The sequence below is a fragment of the Elephas maximus genome, chromosome 19, assembly GCF_024166365.1.
Source record: "Elephas maximus indicus isolate mEleMax1 chromosome 19, mEleMax1 primary haplotype, whole genome shotgun sequence".
NCBI classification, from domain to species: domain Eukaryota; kingdom Metazoa; phylum Chordata; class Mammalia; order Proboscidea; family Elephantidae; genus Elephas; species Elephas maximus.
Genome location: NC_064837.1, coordinates 76,700,158 through 76,725,725, shown reverse-complemented (window position 1 = coordinate 76,725,725; position 25,568 = coordinate 76,700,158). Strand labels below are relative to the sequence as shown.

General features: G+C 42.5%; 1 protein-coding gene across 3 annotated transcripts in view; it reads right to left on the bottom strand.

The window, feature by feature from the left end:
• PLAG1 (PLAG1 zinc finger) overlaps positions 1-25,568 on the bottom strand; it is a 41,384-nt gene that overhangs the window by 7,379 nt on the left and 8,437 nt on the right. The window contains exon 2 of one of the 3 annotated variants that reach the window (XM_049860092.1): positions 7,978-8,073. The exons of the other annotated variants lie outside the window; for them this stretch is intronic. The gene's annotated coding sequence lies outside the window, so the exon portion shown is untranslated. The remainder of the gene's footprint in view (positions 1-7,977; positions 8,074-25,568) is intronic. 3 annotated transcript variants of the gene reach the window in all.

Sequence of the window (25,568 nt, the reverse complement as noted above, 5' to 3'; positions counted from 1 at the left end):
ACTTTTCAGAATGCTGCAAGGACTGTTGAGATGTAGCAACAACTCAGTACTCTTCAGGTTTCAAAAACATGCAAGGGAAGTTAAGTATAGGTTTGTGATAGGAGAAGGGGGTGTTATTAGGAAGAAACCATCACTTGGTTTAAGAGATCACTGTTGCAAAATGTTAAACTACCTTAAAAATGCCTGTTAACAGCATGATCTTTAGTAGACTAAAACACGCATAGACACAACTTATTAATAATTCTTTTAAAAAATAATTCTTGATTCTAGAAGTAAACATGAAAACAATACTGGTTAAAAGGCAGAACAACCTAGAATTATCTGTTACAGAGATGACAGGGCATGAGAGATAAATAACCTCTGAATATCTTAATGATGAACTATTCAGAAATCATGATTATAAGAACTTGAAATATATATAATTTTAATATGTTGTAATAAGAATCATATACATATACACGTACATAACATGCATACATATACATATATATATCGCAAAGCCACCGAGTCGATTATATCTCAAAGCCACCGAGTCGATTTCAACTCACAGGGCCCCTAAAGGACAGAGTAGAACTGCTCCACGGGGTTTCCACGGCTGTAAATCTTTAGGGAAGCAGACTGCCACATCCTTCTCCTGTGGAGAGGCTGGAAGTTGGTGGATTGGAACTACTGCCCTTTCAGTTAGCAGCTAAGCAGTAACTTAACCACTGCACCACTAGGGCTCTTACGTGTACACACACACACCCCGAATAGTTAAAATAACAAAAGAATTAAAAATGACGGTTAAATAAAAATAATTTTAAAGTTCTAAACAGAAATCTAATAACTTCCCCTGAAATCTAATCTTCACATACTTTAAGAATTTGATGATGCATAAATATTTAATAGAGGACATTCAAGCATCATTAAAAAATACTAATGGGTATATTTGAAAGCAGCAGCATTATTCTCGTATTTTAAAGGAGAAGAAAAATGAAAATTTAGAGCAATAAAAGATACTTAAAAAGTTACAGCCAAAGCTCTATTCTTCTGTAAAGCACAGGGCATGCATAAAAACGGAAGAACTGGATTCTGCACATTAAAGTTGCAAAACAATAAAATTAACTTGGTAAATACTTACTTGCCCAGGGCACATAATGAGTTTTGGGTAGGGTTAATTAAGAATGGGAAGTTTGTGTATTATGTTATTTTAATCACATAAATACCTGACAAATGTAGAGTGTTTTCATCGCTATTTCCTCCCTGGAAGTCAAGGAGCCCGAGAGGTGGAGGGCAGTTACCATCATTGCCATTTTAGAGGTGAGAAGTTCGGGGAAGCTGAACAACTTGACAGCACATATGATACAGTCAAGAAAAAGCCTATGCCTGAAAGCTCCTACTTCACTCCTTCGTCTACCATATTCTGTGAGAAGTGCAGGTTAGCCAACCAGCTTGCAAGGGGATGAATTTTTATTATACTTAAAAGACAAGACTAGTGGACAGTGGCTATTTTCTCTATTAGAGCTGCAATCCCCCAAAAGGAAACAAATATAAGACTTCTTAAAAAGTTTCTTCTACTCAGTTTATAAAACAGATTTTAAATAATTCAAATAATAGTTAAAATAATAACTAGTATGTCTGCGTGAATAATTAGAAAAAAAAATGTAAAACCAAACTTGACTAATAATAAATTGATATTTTTTCTTTCTTACTGACAAATATAAATACATAAATATAAATTTTACTGCATCTCAAATATATTCACAAAATTTCTCTTTGTTTACTGTTAAATGGCATTTTATAATAAAATACTTTAGAGTCTAGGTATTTCAATGTAGTTTAAAATTGCGTATCTTGCTTTGAGATAGCCCAGTAATCTACAAATTACCCCTGCTATATATTTTATTTTACAGCCTGAAATAAAATAATAAATAAAACCATCCTTTTCATTCATTTTACCAAAAACCTAATTCCAAAGTCATGGTGACTTTTCCCTAAACGCAACCTAGTGATTGTGAGTTCTGATGAGTTAACGAATATTTTAAAGGACTGCTAATTTTTTACCAAAACAAAGGAAACCAGGGGATGGTTAGAGTTAATTATTATTTGGCTTAATATAATACACACAGAAAAACATACAGAGTTTTTATTTATGTAATCCTAACTAAAATGTTAAAATTATTTGTATACTCTTTTATAGGATTAAGGAAAAACTTTTTAAAAGTACCAAGACTACTATTCTGAAAAGTTTGCAGCACACCTTTTTTCTTAAATAATTTATCAAGGATTGATTACTATGCTTTTCAAGTGATGAAAGTTCTTCTTTGCCTTGGTCTGCAGAATTGTGAAGCAAGATAACAAATGTACATATACCCATTTCAAATCACTCTAAGATGAAACAGCACTTCAGAAGACTCCTCCAGTTTTTCTGGTACCAAAACAAGCATTTTTTTCCAGGGCAACTTTGCATGCACAGAAACAAAGGGAATGTTGTGCGTGTGCGCACACATATGGGTTTATCTCTCTCTGTTTTACATTCTAAAACAGTGACCCACACATTAAAACAAGAAAAAGGAATCATACACATCAGAGGGTCTAACAGGCCTGCACTGAGACTGTTCATCTATTTTAAATTCCATAGTTCTGATATTCATTTCTGCAAACAGGTATACATTTTTTATAACACTTACCTGCATCGATAATTCTTTCGTATTTAAATTAAAAGTCAAATATATACTTTTCTAATTCAGAGCAAGTGATATTGATAATCATATCTTTATTCTTTTACGTTAATCATAAAACACCATTAGTAAAAAATTCAGAAAATGTCAACATTTGCTTAAAACAGGCTCTTCATATGTAGCAAATAAGGTGGGTTGCTAAAGGAAATTCACCAGTAGTTAATACTTTAATGTGTATAAAGCACAATAAAACAAAAGAAAACAAAAAACTATTGCCACTGAGTCGATTCTGTTTCATAACAACCCTACAGGACAGAGGAGAGCTGCCCCCATAGGGTTTCCAAGGCTGTAACCTTTACACAAGCAAATTATCACATCTTTCTCCCTAGGAATGGCTGGTGGGTTCGAACTGCTGAGCTTTAGGTTAGCAGCCAAGCACTTAACCACTGTGCCACCAGGGTTCTTTTATAAAACACAATCAAAGCCCACTGCCTCGAGTTGATTCTGACTCATAGAGACCCTACAGGACAGAGGAGAACTGCCCCATCAGGTTTCCAGGGTTGTAAATCTTTGTGGAAGCAGACTGCCACATCTTTCTCTCCTGGAGCAGGTGGGGGGTTTGAACCTCCATCCCTTCAGTTAGCAGTCAAATGCCCCAACCACTGCACCACCAGGGCTCCACAAAGCACAACAGAGCTTTGAATAACGTGAAGATGGTCAATTCTGAGGCAAGGGCAACCACACATTTAAGAACACTTTTTTAAACAACATCAATGATTCTGAATGATAATTTGGAAATTTTTACAGCACTTGATCTCCATAAAAAAAATCACTGACTAGAGAAGAATTAAAAAAAAACTCTTGAAACTATTAAAACTTGAGAGGATTAAAAACAGACGGCAGGCAGCACAGGGCAGGGGCCCTGTCAGGCTTACTCACTGCTGTTTCCCACAAAAGGCAGTGAACTAATTGTTGAGCAAATGAAAAAAAAAATTAGAAAAAACCCCGCAACTGTTTACCAGCACCACAATGAACTCAAGGCCTGCTCAGTCACTCAGGTGGACATGCGGCAGAATATAAACAATCCATATTCAAGTCAAAACCAATGCAGGTGGTGCGATTTGGCCCAATAATCGAAATACGCCAATAGGTATTTTTTGAATCCTAACAGCTATCTGTAAAGTCTTCAGTTAAAACAACAGCGATTATAATAAAAAAAGATGTCTAAAATACTTGTTTCGCCTCAGAAAACAAGCATTCTTTGACTGACATAGTACAACGTCGGTGGTATCAATCAGCCCCCATTCCTGGTGCCTGTACTCCAGGGGGCACGGAGCAGGAAGGATGGCCAGATGGTCAGAGGGTTAAATGGGCTGCTGATCCCCAGAACAGAAAGGCCACCTGCTCAGAAGCAGGAGGCAGGCCAAGAGCCACCTGTCCAAGCAGGCACTCAGAGAACTTACTCTATACCCAGAATAATGAAAATTCAACATTTATTTTCCTATGTTAGATGTCATGGCTAACTAAAATAAGTAAAAAATAAGGATAGATTTTTTTAAGTTAGCATACTTGGTATTTTCAACTTATTTTGAGCAAGCCATTATAATCTAATTCTAGGATAACCCTTTTGAAACTTACCGTAGAAATTAGCCTTACTGATATTTACAAATGTCTTATATTCAATATATAAAAGTTAGAGAAATGAAGGGAAAGAGCAGACCTATTTGTTTTTAAGAATACAAACAAACCAAAGCTTCCAAAATGGAACCAACAAATTCCAACATCAGTTCTTTTATCTGTCCAATTAAAACCAGCTGCCGTCTAGTCAGTTCCGACGCACGGTGATCTCGCGTGTGTCAGAGGAGAACTGTGCTCTACAGGGTTTTCGGTGGCTTATTTTTCAGGCCTTTCTTCTGAAGCGCCTCTGGGTAGACATGAACTTCCAGTCTTCCAGTTAGCCACTGACTGCACCAACCATTTGCACCACCCAGGGACTCCCTTTATACAATCAGAATGTCCTTTTTGGCCACCTTGAACCGGGGTCTAGCTACTTAAGTTTTCTAGCATACCCAGAGAGGGAATGAGTAGATAAGCTGATGAAAATGGAATAGTAAAGCAAATTTTATCTTTCAATCCTGAAATATTTTCCTTGGTTAATTAATTTTATTGAGCAAAAATGTCATGTTAGGATAAAAAAATTTTCTTCTCTTTTAATGATCTGTAACTTAGAAGCTAGAATTCCATTTTATCCACCATGTGGGGGATGTTTTCCCTATGACTATAAATTCTTCACAAAATAAATGAAAAATACAGATCAGCGGTACACCAGGGCATTTTTTCCCTTTACACAAGGTAATTAAAATAGGAAATGAGACAGGAATTGTGCAAAAGGGAAGGAGTGATGCCTGAGAGGGAGCAAAGAACCGCCAACTGTATCTGAATACGAGGTAAGACTGCTTAATCAACATTTTAACTATTTTTAGAGATTTTCTTTGGCTTTTTTTTTGTATACAGCATTTCCAAAATACTGGTACTCTGGCTAGGGTCATAAAGTAGGTAGCTCACAGGTCAGCTCAATCTGAAAATCACATACATCCTAAATTGTGATGAGTTCTTTGTTTTTATCACCACTAACCACTCAAATTTCTGGGGGTACAACAAAAATGTTTGACACCAGCTATACACTGAAGGACCCTACACATTTGGAGGACAGATTATGATTAGCTGCCTAAAAAGTGCTTTTAAAATCATGAGTACAGGGTAACCCAGGTTTCATGTCTGAACTTGCCAGTGCCGAAACTGAATTTGTCTATAAATCAAAAGGAAAGACAGAAATCAGCACACATGATAATGGAAGTGATAAGAAAGTCAGTTATAAAAGCTCACGCAGAGAATTAGTTTTAAGCCATCTGAAAGTAAAGTACACTTTAGATATGGGCTTGTACTATGATATAAACCAAACAAACGCTCTGCCACTGAGTCAATTCGGACTCAAAGTGGCCCCACAGGATTTCTGTAAATCTCTACAGGAGCAGGGTGCCCCATCTTTCTCCTGAGGAGCCACTGGTAGTTTCGAACTGCCGACCTTCTGGAAAGCAGTCCAGCACTTTAACCACTGCGCCACCAGGACTCCTTTGTACTACTATGGTATACAACCTGATATAAATGTTCTCAAGTCTGGGTGCTGATTCTTGAGCAGCACTAAAAAATGTAGTGAAAACAGAATCCACATCCAGTCAAGGGTCCACGTGTACTATCAATCTGTCCTCCCTAAGAGAAACCCATGTGGTTGTCCAGGATACAACTGCTCTGGAAACAACCACTTCTATTAGAGTTGAAGATCAATAGGATCATTTCTAAACAAAACTGTCAAGTCAGAGATGCCGTTCCCTCCATCCATCTCCTGAGGTCCCCTGTGCTCCCAGCCTTCACGATCAGAAGAGATTTGATATTTATATTACTTGGCTGATTCTACTTGAGTGAGAATGAACTTCAAAGCCTGACCACTAAAGCCTTTCATCCCTAATGTGAACTGGGAAGCTCTTCTTGAAATAATCTGCCTGCCCTGTCTTTCCCTCCGGACTATAAAGCCATCTCTGGAGAGACTATTACTCACCTGTATACCTCCAGCATCTTACAGTGCCCTGGCAAAGAGGAGGCGTGTCAGAAATATTTGTTGAATGGAACTTTAGTCCCTTTAAAGGAATTTCATGAATCACAACAAGTAGGAAAACATGTTTTGGGGTTCTTGAAATCTCAAGTCGGTTACAAAGCAAGCTCAGAAGACAAGCCCCATAGAACTAAATCGTTAGTCAGTCTTAGGGGAGGGGAAGTCTGGAGGTCAGGGAGCAACACAACCATCTGGGAGTCCTACTGTTTCTGAGTCCCAGGGAGGGTCTCCGGAAGCTAGGTGGACTCGGGGCCCGCAGGTGACATGCAAACGTGAGACAAGCCTGGATGGCACTCAGTTGGCCTGAGGTTCAGAACATTTCTGCTTTCAAATATACTATTCCACAGCTCCGTTGATCTGTACTGATTATGATTTATCATTTAGAAATAGTCCATGAAGTTTTAAGGAAAAGAGAAAGGAAAAAGTAAAATTCAGAATCTTAAAGTGAAAGTTCTTCATGGGAAATTAAAATGTGAGGGTGAGGATGAGGATGGAAATCGGAGAAAATCTGACTGATTACAGGTACAGGAGATTCAACAATAAGAAAGCCTGTATAGACAGTTCGGCTTAGTAAAAGTAATTAAATACTTTTTTCCTTTTCTAGCTGGTATAAAAAGTAGCTTCATTTAAAAAGTTTAAAAATGACAATGAAATAGAAAAAGAAAAAATCCATAATCCATGACACTAAAAAACTATTAACGACTTTATATTTCAAAAACTACTCATAATATATAAATGGCTAAAAATTCATGCTAACTTGATTTTAATGCCTAACCAACATAGAACATTTGCTTATTAGAAAATTGACTTATTTATCTTTTATTTGGTTATAAAGCCTGTTCATGCACACTGGGAGGCCCCTCTTGGTTCTCAGGCTACGTTCCCCTTTCCAGGGGCTCGGGGCTTGTCTGCCATCTTCCCCTGGTCCTCGAAGCCACCTGTGCTGCCCACCAGGCTCTGACCCTTCCAGGCTGGGCTTTGGCCTCACTTCTTGATAACCTGTCTGGTTCTGAGATTCTAAGGGGCAGGGGGCCCTGCTGACAGACTTACCTCGTACCAAATCCATGTGTGCCTGGATTTCCAAGTATCCCCACACCTAGATTCTGCACCACTGAGCTGCATCTACGAGTTGGGGTATCTGGATGCCTGTGTTGTGTCCTTTTCCAACAATGCTAACCGCTGTCTCCCCCTCTGGGTTCCTTGTCCAGCATCTGCCTCACCCCAGCGAGTCATGCTAACTTCACCCCAGCCCACAGTTAACCAGATACTTCTCAGCAGATAGAAAAAGATAGTGACAGCATGGGATACTCTGCCACTCTGAGCAGATTCAGAGAAGGAAGAGTTTAAGAGATCATCTTTGGAGTATGTGGGGAATATGAGTGAATCAGCGTTTTACAGCAGCCAAGCATTTTGTGCGCAGGTTAAGAAAGACTGCCCTTTGCCATTATCCTAAGCCTTCTATTAGACCATCACTATCAGTGAAGTCCTGCTCAACACAGTACGTATTTATTGACCCCCAAACAGTAAGTGGCATGCTTATTATGTGGCATGCTTTTCAAAGCTTTGAAGAGTATATTTTAGATCACTTAGAAACTGGAATAACTTAAACTTTGAAAGCCATGCCATATAATGATAAAAGCCACCTACCTGCTCCAAATTCTAGCAAGGTACCCTTATTAACAGACCATCACAGAATGAAGCATTCTGGGTGCCAAAAACGCCAAGGCAGCACCAAGAGGCAACCTAAAAAGAAAAGAAGAGTTAGTTGAAATTCCAAAACTCAGACCCAATCTGGTTAATGGTATATGAGCCATATTGGTTTTTATCCACTATTACTTATCCATATTCATTGGACTTTATTGAAAAATCTACCTCAAATCCTGTTAGAAACAAAATGTAAAACAAATAAAACATTTACAGCACATTCACGTGCTGCATGATGTCCATTCAGGCAATGTACGACCGCATACACGTTCACGGTCCCGTAAGGTTAAAACAGAGGTCAGAAATCCCAATTGGAGAACAGGACGCAGCAGACGTTAAGTGATGTAGCGAACGCGATGGCTTCCCACACAAAACATGGGTATCTCATGTCTCTTGTATACAAAGCAACTGTGCTGCCGGCCTATAATAGTACCGTACATATGTAACCTATAACGCTTATGTCCTGATCGTCATAATAAACACCTGTTACTGGCTTATGCATGCACTGTATCGTACTTTCTATCATTATTTTAAGGTGACCTTCCCTACTTACAAATAAAAAGTTTACCATATATCAGTGTGTGCTTCGACTCCTAGGCAGCAGCATCTGATCTCCTGTATCACGTGCCTCGAGAGTTGTACTGTTCTCTGTTTAATTTTCTTTCGAAAATATTACCATGCAGTGCATCATGGCTCCCAAACACAGCAAAGCCAGCGCTAGGGACAGCAGCAGCATCCCACACAGCTTCACTGAGGATATAACATGGTGTGCACACAAGGTCCAAATCACATAACGTCCTATTTCACAGAATGTATTGTGGATGCTAAGTGACGCATGACTGTACGTTAAAAAATGAAAAGTAAGCACATCAAGGTCCTTAGATTTGTATATTTTCCCCTGAGAATCACAATTAGATTATGTACATTATTCGTATTTTTATCTGGTAAAACATTATTCCAAGCTGACTGTCATTTCTCAAATACGCTAACTTCCTTTTATGTATTCTAAACACATTCACTATTTTCACTGTAATAGTTTTTAGAAAAACCTCTTGAGGTATGTATCTTATTCTAAAAACAGCTCACAGAGAAATTCTACCCAGATTAGTGTTTCTCATCGGTTAGAGACCAGGTCATGCATTCACAGGGAAGGATGCAAACCACGAAGAACTCAAGGCCAGAGGCAGAGACAGAAGGAGACGGGACAATTTCTCAGCTCCCAGTTAGTTTGTTTTTGTAATGATGTGACTATTATTGTTTTGAAGCGACTATCCCGAGGCAAGTCCGGCTTCAACAAGGAAAACCAAGATGTATTCTGAAGTAATCAATGCTTTGGATTATCCTCAGGCTTCCTCTGTGGGGGCGGACAATGAAGACCTGCCTATACGGGCACTAACCAAGAGAGCTGCCAGTTATATACGGTTACCACTCTAGTATGATTGAGTAAGTGTTACTGACACCCAGTACATACGGTGTTCATTTGAATTACTGAGAATACAGAATACACAATCCCTGTTCTCTAGGAGTGTACTGGCCAGTTGTGACCGTTTGATACTTTATTTCTAGTTAAGCAATACAACTGCTAAATAAAACTTGTCATAAGACAGTGTTAGAAAGTGACAAATGACAGTAAAAACAATATTATATGGTATTAGACTAGTACCATAGAGAGGCCAGAAAATGAAAATAATGCAGTGCTATAGATTTCTAGTGATTTTCGTCTTGAAAAATGCATAATTGAGAAGTAAAAAAAAGGTGGGGAAGCCAGTAGTTAGCCTGAACTCTGTGTGCGCAAGGACTCAGGTTGCAGTGCAGACTGTTACAGAGTCTGGCTGTAGCGTGATCCAGTTTATAGAAGCTGTAAGGATTCAAAGCAGAAAAGTACACTGAAGCCCACATGGCTAGGGCATCTTATACCTGTGAACCAGTATGAAGAAGTGAGGCAACTAACAACAAACTCGTCATCAAGTGGATTCTGACTCATAGCGACCCTATAGGACAGACAACTGCCCCATAGGGTTTCCAAGGAGTGACTGGTGGATTTGAACTGCTGACCTTTTGGTTAGCAGCTGAGCTCTTAACCACTGTGCCACTAGGGTTCCAAATAAAAACAGGGATGCATCAAAAGCACTGGGGGAGAGGAAGGGAAAGGGAGAGGTGGGGGGCAGGGATGGCCAGGGAAGAGGAGGAGGGAGGGAAAGAGGAGGACAGGAGGGGATGGAAGAGGACAGGGATTACTTATAGGAGTGAAATACAGAAGACAGGTGCTAGAGTAGTACGAAACAGAGAGCTGAGAACCAGCAAAAACCAGCATTTCCTATGAGAGAGGCCACTTATGTGCCTGGCAATATTAACAAAGGAGATTAAGAAGAGGGAGAGAGTTGTAAGGCCTACTCTTGTATGTTGTTTGCTGCCTTTGAGTGGCCCCGACTAATGGCAACCCCAATCTGCAACGGAACTAAATGCTGCCTGGTCGTGCACCATCTCCATGATGGGTTGCAGATCAGACCACTGTGATCCATAGGGTTTTCAATGGCTGATTTTTGGAAGTAGATTGCCAGGTCTTTCTTCCTAGTCTGTCTTAGTCTGGAAGCTCTGCTGAAACCTGTGCAGCATCAGAGCAACACACAAGCCTTCAGTGACATGGGTGCTGGTTGCGCGTGAGGTGCACTGGCCAGGAATTGAACTGGGTTCCATGCGTGGTAGGTAAGAATTCTACCACTGTCCAGCACTGCCCGTACTGTCATACAGGCAGATTTGAACCAAATTACTGGTTAATTCGTGTCGGAGCCTAAAGCCCACCACTGTGAGACCAAACTATGTAACTTAAATGGGGAGGGGGAGTAGAGGAGGAGCCTCAAAGAGGAGGAAAAAGGTAGCAAAAACCACAAAAAGATAAAGCTGCTAAGAGCTACTCCACAATTCTTGCAGTGTTCACCATTCAGGCATGAAGACAAAAACTTCAACAAGAAAGCTTGTACAGTGAGGTGGGGTGGGCGGAGTGACAGAATGAGAGGAGGAGGAGGAAGAGAACCATCTAAAAGGTTATAGCTAGCTGAGTGACAGAAATGACTTACAGTAAGAGGATGCTGTTTTTCAGAGCTTAACACCAGAAGAGAATAAAGTAGGGTGGTAGCTAAAGGAGAAGCAGGACCCTGAGGGGGAGAGACTACAGAACCTTCATGTTTGAAGCTAAAGAGTCAGTGAAGAAAATGGACCATTCTTAAGGAGACAGGGCAGAATGGGGCTGACAGAGAGAGAGGTTTTCGTCTCGGATAAGAAAACGGGCTTCTTTACTGACCTAGGAGGGATGTATGTTCATCCTGGTAAGGTTTTTTGGTAGAAGAGGCCAGGGCAGAAGGACTGTCTATTTGCTGAGGAGGAGGGAGGGGCCTGGTGCTTGGCCTGGGGACAGCAGGAAGGTTGGACTAGCCACTGTGGTGAAGAGGAGAAGGGTGTTCTTGAAGATTGTACAAAAACTGACATCAAACAAAACTTGCCACGAAGAAAGAAATCTCACAGATACTGCTGGTGGGAACGTAAATTGTTGAAACTTTTCTGGAACATATTGTGGAAATACGTAATTAAAGCCTTTAGAAAGTTCATACACGCTGACCTGATAAATCTATTTCTAAAAATTTAAGCAAAAACAAAAGACAAAAAAACAAAATTTAAGTCTGAGATGTTCAAAGTATATTTTAAGAATAAAATTGGTGATGTCTGATAAAAGGGGATAAAGTATGTCTATATGAAAGAAGGAAATCCTGGTGGCATAGTGGTTAAGTGCTACGGCTGTAACCAAAAGGTCTGCAGTTCAAATCTACCAGGTGCTCCTTGGAAACTCTATGGGGCAGTTCTACTCTGTCCTATTGGGTCACTTTGAGTCGGAATTGACTCGATGGCAACGGGTTTGGTTTTTAGTTTTTATATGACACAATACTAAGCAACTGCTAAAAACCAGGCATTTAAAGAACATTAAATCAAATGGGAAAATACCGATATTATGTCAAACTTTTTAAACGTGTGACAGAGTAAGTATATATACATGATGACTCCAATTTCGTAAAGTACACAATTAAAATTACCCCCCAGTAACACCCTTAAATATCTTACATTTGTAATTAGAAAAATTTATTTCAGCAAAAAAGGATGGCAATTTTTCTTGTTGAAAAAAACTTAAAATTAATAAGAGAAACAAATCTTCACATGAATTTACTGAAGTATATAAAAACAAAACCTTTCTGTGAACTGACAAACTGAAATTGTTCTGGCTCTGTAAGGGCAATGACTCAAAACGACTAAAATCTCTCGTTGCCCTCCCGTCCAGGGGGGGCAGGGAGAGGACGGAAGAGCTGTACTCAGTCCTTAGGGCATCTTGGTGGTTGGGTGGGGGAGAGTGGGGGAGTTTACAGCCACATTCTCAGCTGTCACACTGGAGGAAGCCAGGGCAGCTCACCTGTTGTCTCACAGACTGGTACTTCTCACTCCGTGATTTAAGGCTCCCGGAATACAGCCTAACTAGAACTAAGGCCTATAGATATTAACAGTCTGGGATCAGTTCCATTTATCTAATGCCAAAGGAAGTACCCACTGGGGCATTTCAGTTCAGTCTCTGTACAGACCTTTTACATTGGTTTCATTAGTAGTAGCCTTGAGAAGAAATGCCATGCTAGTTGGTATTGCTAATTGGTTTGAAGCAACGTGCAAGCCAAGATAACAAAAGAACGTGTATTCCAGGTAGAGGGCATCAGAATCTGTGATGGGTCTGGGTATCTTCAGGCAATTCACTGTGTTTAGAGCAAAGAGCCAGAGAGAGAAACTGGAGTTATGGGACCAGAAGTAGGCAGAGAAGCCTTGCATAAGTCATGTTACCACCAGGGCCTTACAGTTTTTAAACTATTCTGACAATTTACAAATTATTCTAAACATAGGTTCCTATACAATTTGCTTCCCCCACTCTCACCCCTGGCTGCATGTTTATTTAGAAAACCACCAATCCTTGTTGCTTTCTCAGGGAATTCAGGAGGTGATTCTCCTCTGAATTTTTATTCAGGTTGGTATTTTCTAAAAGAAATCTGACCTTCATAAATTAAAAACTCACTTAGGTCTCTGCACTGTCTTCTGACAGGTAATTAACAGACAGAGGTTCAAACCTGGCAATGTGAGGCCTCAGGGTCCTTTCTTGAAGCCCTGGAGGGAGAACTCAAGGACTGGGTGCCCCCTTCTCCACAGCAGGACAGGCCCTGGCTTGCTCCCATGCCCCTGGTCCTCTTCCCTACTTTGATATGGCAACACACAGCTCAAGAGCAGTACAGTAGCCAAGGCACCATGGGAGAGTAAATTTATACTAGGTCCACTTTGTCAAACGGTTACTGTTAGCACTGACACAGGGCATGTCAAATTTATCTATAGTTGCCCGCCACAGTACTGGACTTTGTGTCCTTTTTTCTTTTAAAAATTTAACCAGCGTTGGTTGTAATGGGATGAACGATACGTATGTATTTTTCATGTATTTACCACTGTGACAGTGCCATGGATTGAACTGTGTCCCCCCCAAAATACATGTCAATTTGGCCAGGCCATGATTCTCAGTATCGTGCGGCTGTCCTCCATTCTGTGATGGTAATTTCCCATTAGGAGGATTAGGGTTGGATTGTACCACCACATTTACTCAGGTCGCCAACTTCATCCCATGTAAAGGGAGTTTCTCTGGGGTGTGGCCTGCACCACCTTTTATCTCTCAAGAGATAAAAGGAAAGGGAAGCAACCAGAGAGTGGGGGACCTCATACCACCAAGAAAGCAGCACCAGGAGCAGAGCACATCCTTTGGACCCGGGGTCCCAGTGCCTGAGAAGCTCCTTGACTGGGGGAAGATTGAGGACAAGGACCTTCTTCCAGAGCTGACAGAAAGCGAAAGCCTTTCCCTGGAGCTGACGCCTTGAATTTGGACTTTTAGCTAACTTTACCGTGAGGAAATAAATTTCTCTTTGTTAAAGCCGTCTACTTGTATTTCTGTTATGGCAGCACGAGATGACTAAGACAGACAGTGTACATAATTTCTGACTTTTCTGAACCTCAGTATCTTTAACTGTAAAACTGGAACACAGTCAATTCTTGAGTAACTGGGGTAACTGGGAAGTAGGATAACTTACTGATGTAGTCATAGGTAATCATGGGAGTGCTCCATGTGAGAAGACTACGCATGTACATAGAACGAGAGATCTATAACTAAAAGTGACATTCGGCAAAGTATACTTCTGATCTTATTATCTCTATGACCTAGCCCACAGGTCATCATGGCTAAAACAAAATTAGTCACTGCAATACAATGACTGGTGGTCCTTCTGCTTGTTGAACAGAAACCTCTTTGGAAAATATAAAACTATGGATCAACGCATGCTAGGGGAGAGGGAAAAGGTGACTTCAGGAGCAACAAAAGGGAACAAGGAAACTCAGGGTTATGCCTCCAATACCTCCAGAGGGGCCCAAGTGAAGGCAGCAGAATGTAAGCTCCACCAGAGCAGGCACTGTGCCCTTTATTGTTCATTTCTGTACCCCCAGTGCCTAGAACAGTGCATGCATATAGGATACACTCAAATATTTGTTGAGCAGCAGGAAGAAGAGAAGGGAAGGAGGGAGGCTTTTCATCTGCTGGTCAATTGGATCTGTGCAAGAAATCTGTTCAACCTTTGTGAATGACTGGGAATTGACTGAAGGCTTTAAATTTGAAAATTCTCTTGGATTTCTCCTGAGTACACAGCAATCAAGAAGACATTGTTCTTTCTTGACTTGGCCCACCCTCAACAGATGCCAGAACGCTGCAGTCACTGTGCCACCTTGTGGTCATGTCTAGAAAGTCCACCTTCCTTAATATTCCAACACAGCCCCCCTACCTGAACAGAAACTCTCAGAATGGGGTTTAAGAACAAACTTACAGGGCAAATTCATCTCCATTATTTAATTTAAATATCAAGCTATCGTTTAGAACACAAAGATTAATCAGTCACCATTTCTATCATCAAGAAGCTAGCAGGGGAGGTACTCCCAAATGGTATTTATAATTTGTAATTATTGATAATATAAAACACAAGATAGAGAATGCCATAAAATAAATATAGATTAAGTACAGTGGGAATTTATGGAAAGAAAAGGTTCTTTCAAGATCTGGAGATCAGGATTTTGGGAAGGTAGAGTCAACTGAAGTGAGACCTGAGAGAAGTTTGACCAGGACCTGCCCACTTGAGGCTGTAAAGAGTAGGGACGTCCCAGAGGGAAGAGGCAGCGTGATCACGCCAGGGCCCGAGGGTGTGCAGATAACGGATTAACGGCTATCCCCTTGTTTTCATGGGCATGATATTGTATTAAGGAAAGGAATAGGAAATGAGGTGGTTGAAAGGCAAGGCTAGGGGCAGATAAGGAGGCCACGACAGCCTACACAGCCACTGCTTCCGAAAGCATGAGAGTAGAGGGAACGTCTATTTTGTGGGGTAGGTTAGACTTGGTTGTGTTTGTGGAAAGCGGTCTTGTCTGATGATCAAGGGCAGAATGGATTAGCTCTGTGGCCTTGGGTAAATTACTTACCTTTTTTCAGCTTCAAGTTTCCTCAGCTGTCAAGTGAGAGCATTAAGCCCTATAGGGTTGCTGTAAAGAGTAAATGACACTGTGTATAAAGGACGTATTACCGTGAGCAGCAGTCAAGAAGAGATTAACCAATGTTAACGAATAGCTAATACTATGAAGTCCTGGAATGCCACCTTACTTAGCTTACTTTTCAATGGAAAATGAACTACAGCTTTAAAAAGCAGAGTCGTGAGGGCACTTGACTCCAAAAAAATTTATCTGGTTGCAGGATGTAGAAAGGACAGGAGGGGAAGATGGCTGGGGTTCAGGACAGAAGGCACTGACAGCACCACAGACGCTGTGGAGAAGGAGTGTGAAGATGAGGAGAGGAGGGCCTCCACCATTTACAGAGAGAGGAGGATGGCCAGCAAAAGGGATGAGGAGGAACACAGCTGAAAAGGCGGAAAAACCAGGAAGCTGTGCTGTCACAGAGGCAAAAAGGAGAGAATGTTTTATGGAGGCAGTGGTCAAGATAAGGACTAAACCCTACTCCTTTCTGATACAGTGGCATGTAGGTTCTTAGTAATCTTCGAAAGGACTATTTCAGGGAAGGGGGAACCAGAGGGAATGCTGAGTTTAAGGAAAGAGTGCCGACGTGAGCAATCTCAGGCACTGTGTTGTGTCGGCTGGAGAGGAAGCTAGGTCTGACAGAGTTAAATGCTGAGAGGAGGGATCTGGTGGAGAAGGAAAGGCTGAGTAAGGACAATGGACTAGAGGGGATGGACCCAGAGCACAAGAAGAGATCCACGAGAGGGTGTGTGCAGATGCTGAACCAAAATTCACACAAGGAAGAGGCGGGAGCCAGAGAAAAGAGTAATTAGCTTTGCTTCAGAGGAGGAAACCCTGGTGGTGTAGTGGTTAAGTGCTACGGCTGCTAACCAAAAGGCTGGCAGTTCGAATCCCCCAGGTGCTCCTTGGAAACTCTATGGGGCAGTTCTACTCCGTCCTATAGGGTCACTATGAGTTGGAATTGACTTGACGGCAGTGGGTGGATTCAGAGAGGAAGTGGCATCTGAGTATTGTTTTCAAGGATGAACAGGTGTTGGGTAGATGTTAAGGGGGCAGGAACATCCCAGCTGCGGAAATGGCATAAGCAAAGACAGGCATATGAAAACCGGACTGATGTTTGAGAAATTTAAGTAGTCGGTGCTATGGGGTATAAAGTCGAAGGAGGGGAAGTTCCAGAGGCAGCACTGGAGGGGAACCTGGGACCCATCACAACAGGCCTGGGACTCTAGCTATCATCTCACGTACTCCATGCCAGGCACTTGACACATGCTACTTCCAAACTACCCAGGAACATGACTTTCCTCAGTCTCCTGCAAGTCTAGGAAAAGAAAACCCAAGGGGTTAAGGGTCTTACCAGGGCTGGGGCATAGTAAGGCAGGTACAGAGGGCAGTCACACACAGTGGGGGCAGGGAGCACGTAAGACCAGATGGGAACTGACAGGGCAAGAGAAAAGGTGGTGTTGGAAGCAGAATTTACGCTAAGGAAAACGGGTTCTGGAGGAGCATGGGAATCGTGGAGTCTGAGGCTGTGTGTGGTCAGCAAGGGCCATTTCAGGGTTCAGGTTAACAGAGGGGGAGCGGTTCTAAGCGATGATGACACACGCAAAGCATTATGCAATGTATTTTTAATATGTACATTAATTTCAGAGAATTTTGATTATGACACTTGAATATTCTAATACTTTAGATTTCTTAACTGACATCCCTCAGGCATTTAATATTAAAGGTATCAAAAAAAATACCTATTTGAATCCTAATTAAAAAAAAAAAGGAATTATAGGGTAACGTGAACAGTTACTCCCTTAAATTTATCTGCTTAGCAAATTTAGATGAATTCAGAGTCTGGCAGCTAAGCCGTTCCCCGCAACCCACTCTGCCTTCTCCCCCTGGCCACCTTCTTCCTCCTGCAGGCCTTCATGTCTTCACTTTGTTTCCCAAACCCCAACATCCTGTGCTTCTGGCCCACCACTCCGCCCAAGCAGCTCCGGCACAGGTCACAGCGGCACGCACACGCGCACACACACATGCAGTTAGCAATGTTTTATCCTTTTCTTTATCTTGCTTCAGAAAACGTTTGGAGCATCCTCAGACTTACCATCATGCAAACAAATATAAATTTAACTCTGCTTGGTGAAGTACATATGTCAGGCTTATCCTTTCGTGTAAATTGCTTTACTTTTTTAAGAAAAAATGTTTAAGACAGGTATTCCTCAACAGTAATTTAGCACATATCCTATATATCTAAATCTACCGACGCACTCTGGAGATGGCTGTGATGAACACGCACATTACACTCTGAGAAACACCTGTGTGAATGTATAACTACACTGCATACTTTGAGCATTTTAATTAGGCAAATGCAGTAAGGCATGGACTTCTGTTTGGAGATCTGTCAGGTGTGTTTAAAATAACTTCGGCTGCCAAAAGTTAGCTTCTGTGTATAAATTGCCTACGGAAAATGTTTTCCAAAATCCAGTGGAGGCATCTGAACGTGACTTCCAGGACTAAAAAGCACCATGAGCCACTGGTCACTGGTATGGAAGTGCTGATACCAAACGTATGCATGAAGGATGTGTGTGTGTTTGTTACCCCTGGCAATGTGCAGGGGTCACCCCACTGTGTGTCTCCTCACTGTCCCCTGTGTGGTACCTGCCCTTCCCTTCTTCCACATCTCTCCCCCTTTTGTGTGTCTATCTCTTTCCATCTCCTGGTATGTGTACAAGGGCCCCTGTAGAAAGTTGGCAGTTTGAACCCACCTAATGGCACTCACTGCAAAGGAATGATCTGGCAACCTGCTTCCAGAAAACCCTCTGGAACAGTTCTACTCTCTAACACAGTGGGGAGCCATGAGTCAGGACTGACCTGGGGCAATGGGACTGGTGTTTTGGTTTGGTGTAAATAAAGGGGCATCTTCCCCTGTGGATACCTGTATATCTCCTTCCCTCCTCAGTTCTCTGTGAGTATGTGCACACTCATGTTCCAAACCCCCTTCTGGACTTCAGTCTGTTGTCTCACTCCCCGTCCTCACGTGTGTGTGCCCGCTCCTCTTTCCCTCTGGTACGTGTGTCTTGTGCATCTCCTAGTCCCCACTACCCTAGATAGGTATTCTACGACTGTGTGTGTGTCTTACTTACCTCTCTGGGTGTCTGCCTGGATGTCTCTCTCTTCTCCTCTGGGAATTTGTGTCTCTCCCTGAAGTGTCTCTGTTTCACTCTCCTGTGTATCCCCTCTACCTCCACCCTGGGAGGGGGGTACCTTTCCTCACATCCTGGTGTGACTCTCCCATTTTCTGCAGGTGTGTGTGTCTCTTCCTGTTTCCCCCAGATGAGGGTTTCTCCCCAATCCTGTTATGTCTCCCCCCACCCTTGCCTCCACCTTCTGGGTGCGTGTGTAGCCCCCATCATCCTGGAGACTGCCTGCCTGCATATGCCTCTCCCACCTGTCACCTTCTAGATGTGCGTCACTTCCTCCCCTCGGCCAGGTGTCAGTGTCCCACCCCATGCTGTGTGTATGCATGTGTTTCTCCCCTCACCCCTCTCCTGGGGCTCCCCCACCCCAGGTAGCGGACAGACACACAGGGTTGTTTGTGCATCTCTCTTTCCCTCTGTGTAGGAGCTAGGTGTATTTTTCTCTCTCCTCTCTCTGTGTATGTCTTTCTTCTGCTGCCTCTCTTTCTCCTGAAATATAAATACAAACATTAATTTATACACACATACATACACAGAGATATAGTCTCCCCAAGCATACGGGTCTCCCCACCCCCAAAGTGTGTTTAGGGGTATGTGCATATGACTCTGAGTTTCCGCGTCTCCCCAGCTCTGGGTGCTCTGAGTATGTGCACCCCATATGTATGTGTGTTTGTGCCTGTCTTTTGGTGTATGTGGACTTGCTCCTGCAGCCTCCATACAAGCTTGATGGCGGTGGGGGCTGGCCTGCCTGTGGGAGGGGGTCTATTTACCTATGTGTCAGGGAAAGCAGGTGGCCACACAGGCTCATGAAGGCAGAGGGCCTGGGTGGGTGGGGAGCAGCAAAGACAAGCAGGTCATCTCCCTGCCTCCCAACCCTGCTGTCTGGGCACCAGGAAGACAGTGATGTACTTCTCAACTCACAGGAGGTGTGATGTGACTCAACAGCCAAATCCAGGCCTCTCCTTCCTTGTGCTCTCGGTAGGGGCTGTCTTCCACCCACCACTCCTCCTTGATTCTCTCCTGTGACACCCTCTTGGACGACTCTGCTGCTCACAGCGGATTCTTACAGCTGCCTCCAGACCTCCTCTAGCCTCACTCACTACACCAACCCTCCAGTCTGCCCCTTAAAGTAAAGAATTCCCTCCCCAGACATGTACCGTGCCTCAGGCTCTCAGAGAAAGCAAGCGGAAGTAAGTGTGCATCTGGCCCTGAAGGATGTAATCCAATGGGGAAGTTGAATACATACGGGGTGGGACCCATGAGACAGGGTAGGTATGAATGGAGACCCCGTGGAAGCACCAAGGACACGGCAACGACAGAGCAGAAAGCACTATAACCGATGGAGATGTCCCTGAAAAATGTGTGCGAGTCCCAGAGGAGCAGGAGAGAGACGAAGCAAGGAGGGTGAAGCAGGGAGGCTGTTCTAGTCTCAGGGAGCTGCAAAGGGTGCAGAGTCCTCCATGTCGGGGAGGGGTTCCACCGAGGCCGGGAGGTGACAGGCGGGCTACCCAGTGGCCCATGCTGTGCTCAGGAGTGGTAACCACACTCTGGGGCACCAAAGGTCCAGCAGGGCTGCTTCGTCTCCTGTCTGGCTTCTCTGCCTCGCTGGGCTCACCGCAGGGCCCTCCTTGCTTCCTGGGTTGAGCTGCTTCTCCTTCTTCAGGACCTTCTGTATGGAAGAGCCCGAACTGTTCTGCTTCCTCCCTCTCCTTACTCAGGTCTCAAGCAAAAGTTCCTTTATCAAGAGGGCTTCTCTGATCGCTGTTTCTAAAAGCATCCCTTCACCCCTGCCCTCCCAAAACTCTTCATCCGTGTGTGCCATCCTATTTTCTTCATGGCATTAGCCACACCCCGAGGGGAATGTTTGCTAGCTGTCTCCTCCTAGTGGGAGGGGAGGATCTGGCTGACTCCTGCTCTGTCCCAAGTTGGCACAGAACCCGGGGGATGACAGGCCCCTGGTAGTTTGCTGAACGGATGGGTGGCAGGAGGAAAGGTGTCATGTACAGATGTGGACATGCCGCCATGAACAGTTAGAAAACCATGCCTAGAGGCCCAGGAGACAGGTAAAGACGGAGGCTTCATAGCACAAACTGCCAGCCCCCGACTGCAGGAGTGGACCCGCACACAGGGAGGAGACCCAAGCCATGGCAGAACCTGGGAAATGCTAAATGTTGAAGATTAGGGGCAGGTGGAAGAAGAAGTACCATCAGCAGATGTGCAAAGAAGCACTAGGGAAGCAGCGGCAGAAGCAGAAAGGCAGGAGAGGTTAGAGTTTTCAGAAATGTGCCGAATACTGCAGAAAGGCCAAATGAAATAGGGAGCTAGGGTGTATGTCCTCTTCAAGGGCAGACACAGAATGGGGGTGGGGGGGAGATGGGCTGAGAGTAAGGGGAAGTGAAAGGGACAGGCTGGACAAGACCACTCTTTCAGGAAGTTGGGCACCGATGGGAACATATGTGAGGGGGTGGCGGGATGAAGGCAAAGGTTTCTTGCTTGGTTTTGTTTTTTGATGGCGAAGATTTGAGCATCCTTTGCAGGTATAGAGGAAGAGATGGAAGATACCCGGATGGGGGTGGTGGTGAGTGATAATCTACAGACGCAGGGTCCAGCCTGCCCTACAAGTCAGACTCTCCCTGAGCTGACCGGAGCCTTGCCTCCCATCCGACTGGAGGGCTAGCATTATTACAGGACAATCAAGGTGTCAAGAGAGGCCAAAGGTGGGGCCTGCACTGCCACCTCAGTCTTCTCTGTGGACAGGCAGCCATCTGGGGAAAGGGTGAGGGAGGGGGTTTCAGGACAATGCTAAGTGCTGAGAATAGGTGAGGAATGGAACGAGCAAAGTGATCTGAGTGGGAAACAGGTAAAAAAGTGGCTTTACATCATTAGAGACCCAGCTTTGGGTCTCAGAAACCCTCGCTGGGTCCCTCTACCAACAATAGAAATCCTTCAGTGTGGCATTCAAGATCTGCTACATCCTGGCCCCAATCTCTCTTTCTAGCCTCATCTACCATGACCCTGCGCACCCTGTGCTGAGCATCTGAATGCTCATCCTCCCCGGGGTCCCGCAGCCCCCACGCCCTGTTCCAGGGCCTCCTCTTGAGTCTAATTCGCCTAGTTGGGATTAACTATCTCTTCCCTCTATGCACCTCCTTTGTTTATGCCTGCACAGAAGAATTAAGCCAACAATCTAAGTTCCAACTGAATGTAGAAAGGTGGTTTCATGACTAGGGTCCTGAAAAAATGGTAGGACCATTCATAAGATAGCTGAAGTCTGAATTGCTAGTTTAGGGATGCTGAAAGTTTGAGACCCCAATTGTCCATTCAGGTGTCTATGTTAATAAAGAGGTGCTTGGAAAAGTACATCCAGAGCCTAATAGTGAGGATGGACCTAGTAATAAAGAGGAGCCATGTGCACAGCCGCGGACTACCACTCAAGTCTGGACTAAGTCAACATTTCTGTAACCCTAGTCTCTCTACCCGTCACGTCCACAGGCTCAATTTAGTTTGTATTTTGAATTAACAATTTTTTTTAACTCATTGACTTTTGCTCAAAAAGCTATGTCTTCTATGGCACAGCTGCAAATCCCTTAGCCTGGCAGTCAAGGTTTTTCACAGTCAGGTCTCCACATACCTGCCTAGTCTTACCTTGCACTATTCCCAGCTGACCATCCACTCTAGTCAGATTAGTCTTCTTGGTGGCCGTGGACCTCCAAACCTCTGCTCCAACCACTCTTTTCACCTGAATGTTCTTCTCCCTTCTTTCTGCCTATTCCAAATTCACACCTTTTTCAAAGCCCATCTCAACTTCCAACGGCCCCTCCCTTGTATAGTTTTTACTGTCTGGACCATTCATTTGACCATTTACTATACTGCTTTGTGGTTTCTTTCATACATCACCCATCATCCAAAAGGTATAAAAGACAAGGAAAAGCAGAAGGCAAACATAAGTGCCCTACAAGTGGCTCGAAGTACCCTCCTCCCTCCCGCCTCCCACTTGAAGTAAAAATAAGGAAACTGTTCAAGAAGATGGGTTTGTGATGGGACTTAAAGAACAGGTAAGATATGGATAGGTATGTGAGAAAAACGTTGTAGGAAGACTGGACATAGACCAAGACACGGCCACCGTCAAATCTGGGGTGTGTCTGAGGAAGGGCAAGGAGTCTGACTGGCCAGAAGGTAGGTTTCTGGTAGTGGAAGGCATGCTGAGAAGGGCGGTCAGTGATATCTCAGGGACAGCGTACCAAGAGATTAAACTTAATTTGGTGGACAAAAAAACAAAACCAAAGCAAACCTGTTGCCATCGAGTCAATTCTGACTCACAGCGACCCTACAGGACAGAGGAGAACTGCCTCACAGGGTTTCCAAGAAGCAGCTGGTGGATTTGAACTGCTGACTTTTTTGGTTACCGGCCAAACTCTTGAACCACTGGCCACGATAGGGGCTCATTATTGCTTTACAGCAGTGGATTAGCACAATCCTAATTAAGCCTCAAGATATTTAAGTGGAGAGAGACCAGACACCAGGTTATCATCATAGCCCATTCTGAATTGAGATGGAAAGGAGGAACCTTTAATGAACAGCATAAAAAGTAAAAACAAACCACTGTCTCATCGTAGAAGATATTACTACCTAACAAAATACTAAGTAGCAGCATGGTTCTACGGAGTTGGGTGTGAGCAAGAAACTTTGGGGCTGCAATGTTATTTTTAAATCAATCAAATAATTTATCTTGTGGTTTTAGACAAGTCATCAAAACTCTCATATTGCTTTATTTATCAAAATAAGTTTATCAGAACCAGTTTTATCTTAAAGTTGCTATAAAGAATTCAATGTAACAGAGGATTCTCAAGGTTATAATGCTTCACTGTTGAGTCAAAATTTAATTACATTTCCCATATTATTTAAAGTGATTTTTAAAAAAAATTTTTAAAGTGGTATTTATGTGTGTGTTATAGGGAGACACAAGGGAAAGAAATTCCTAAACCTATAGGGGTAATTACAGTAACAAAGCGGAGACTTTGTAGTTAACCTGGAATTTTAAAGTATTGGGACAATATCATACATTGTATTAAATTCTTTCAACTTTCCTGAGAAATAAGATCATCAGTGACATTTCTATCCTGGAAGCCTAACATCTAAAATTAACCAAACTAAGCAATATTTTCAATTGTTACCATTCAGAATTTGACAGCTTATTGAACTAAGACTATTAAAAAATTCAGAAAGAGAGGCGGGTTCATTATTCTGAAACCAGATGATTTTGCTATATGCATTTGTTTTAAAGGAAAAATTAGTAAAGCTGTACCTACCTAAGATCCTTAAATACTGTAAAATAAAGTTTAAGTTTATATCTTTAACTTAGTAAATTTATAATTGTCCCCAATTCCTTACATATACAGCTGAAAAGTAAGCAGATATGCAGCATTTTCTAACTAAGGTTACTCAGTGTCGCCTTTATGTTTGAAAATTTCATTTTCGTAACAAATTCGTTTTTTTGTTAATATATTAACTTCAATATGAATATAAGTTAGGTTTACACTAGAGAATTAATTTATAACAATTAGCTTTTATGGCTTTTCCATTTTAAAGACTAACTTCTAAAAAGTAACAAAATTCCAATTTCTGAGATCATTCCTGCCCTTTGTATACACACCATGGCTGCACTCCCTCTCCCCCAAGGGCCAAACAAGATAATACAGGTAAAGCAAAGACTGCTGTCTAAACAAAGTATTTTATGGCTGATGTATAACAACAGTATTCAAAACATTTTGGGTGTATAATTTAAATACATTTACTAGTGATTCAAGGAATAATTTAGTCAATAAAGTCTTTTTTTTTCTTTTCACAGGAACAGTCTGGGTTTTGTCCGTGTGTGCACGAGTTTATTTCTTGTTTTATTTTTAATAGGAAGAACTTTTAACTAAAAGCTGGGTTATTATAAAGATATTTATAACATCTCTCATCTTTAAAGGATCAAAAATTCTGCTTTCTTATTTAATGAACTTTAAACTAGATTTAAAATATTAGTTCAAGTCCACCTTATGTCAATGACGTGATAGATGAAACACATAAAGGTATTTACCTTTAAAGTTTTCCAAATTTCATTTTTGGCAGTTGAATACCATACTTCTGAACTGTATAACTTTTGAAAATCTAGATTTAGTATAGCATCAGACATAGAAGCAGTGTGCACTTTTTAAATTAATTTTACTATGCATGCTTGTTTTTCAGAAGTGGTTTCAGATGTGACCACTTGATACTAAAACAGAGAAAATGAGTGTGTGCAGTTGAGAGGCACCACCATACACAGGGGGGCAGCACTGAGAACAAAACACTGAGCATGAAAACAGCAAGCACACTTGGAATGGCCAAGGCACCAGTGTGCCTGAGATCTGACCAGGAAAAAACTTCTCAGACACAGGGGCATTTTGGTTCTAATTATGAAATTCCTTTTAATTCTGGCAGAGGTACGTGCACGTTAGAAAAGCTACTGTGAGTCATCGTCTGAATGGGATCAGCTGCAGTTCTATCCCAGCAAACTGCTGATGAATAAAAGGTGAACCGAGTATGCATAAATTCAAGCCCCACATCAGACCCAATGTTTAAGTAGAGCAATTATATTTATAGTATGTATTTAAAAAGATAACCCAAGCTGTAATTCAACGTGCTTCAGAAGAGGAACTTTTTATTACACGATTCTTGGGTACAGAAATGCTT